Source organism: Aplysia californica, unplaced genomic scaffold, assembly GCF_000002075.1.
Source record: "Aplysia californica isolate F4 #8 unplaced genomic scaffold, AplCal3.0 scaffold00828, whole genome shotgun sequence".
Lineage (NCBI taxonomy): Eukaryota > Metazoa > Mollusca > Gastropoda > Aplysiida > Aplysiidae > Aplysia > Aplysia californica.
Genome location: NW_004798098.1, coordinates 189,991 through 190,938, shown reverse-complemented (window position 1 = coordinate 190,938; position 948 = coordinate 189,991).

Below are 948 nucleotides of genomic sequence, written 5' to 3'. Positions count from 1 at the left end.
CCCCCCCCCATAATCATTAAAACTAGAGATCCAATTACATTTCGCCAAATTGGCTTCGGCTAAGTTAAGAAAAAGTCTATACCCACATATCATTAAAGATTCTTTGCCATCTCGAGAGCGTTGAAAAAGAGCGCTGAATACGCCGAACAAAGGATAACTTAATGGTTAATGAACACGTACACGATGCTATTCTGTTGTTGAACCTTACGCCGAGTCTGTTGACCTCTGACACAGCCACCTCATGACGTCATCGTGTCGGCATCTGTCGGGCTGCAGACACAGACATGTTAATTTTCAAACTGAGAACTCAGAGATCGTTAGTAAAATATTTCGCTCCTAGTTCAAACAACCAAATAAAGACTAAATGAACTACAAATGAGAAATCGGTATGCTTACTCGAACTGAGACCTTAGAACCTATTCTGTGATTACGTTACAATATTAGATCTATTGCGGATTTTAGTTCGAAGTTTAGCTAACATTATTATTGAAAGTTTTAGTTTGAAGGTTTGGGTTTTTGATTAACACAGTTTTGTACTGCGTTTTTTTTTCAGTCAATAAAGGACAGTAAAAAGATTGGTTTTGCTATTCCCGACATGGACTCTAAACACAAAACAGAATAAGACAATACAAAACAAAACAAAACAAAGAAACAAAGAAACACCCCCCTCCCCTTTCCATAAAGACTGCCATCATCATCAATGCAACAGCTTTCGGTTTCTGGTCTCGTGAGGCTGGGTTCCAAGCCAGGAAAACATCATTGGCAACGTTGATATCGCTTCGACACCTGGGGGTATCTGGGAGGTGGCCATTGAATTATCAGTTCAGGGTTGGCTGCAGTTTCCTGCACAGAACCGTATCAAGAACCGATCCCACGCCCGTCATCCCTGAGTTCGGCGACTAAACTGAAAATGAAGGAAGCCTCGACGGCGGGCTGAGAAAGATAAAA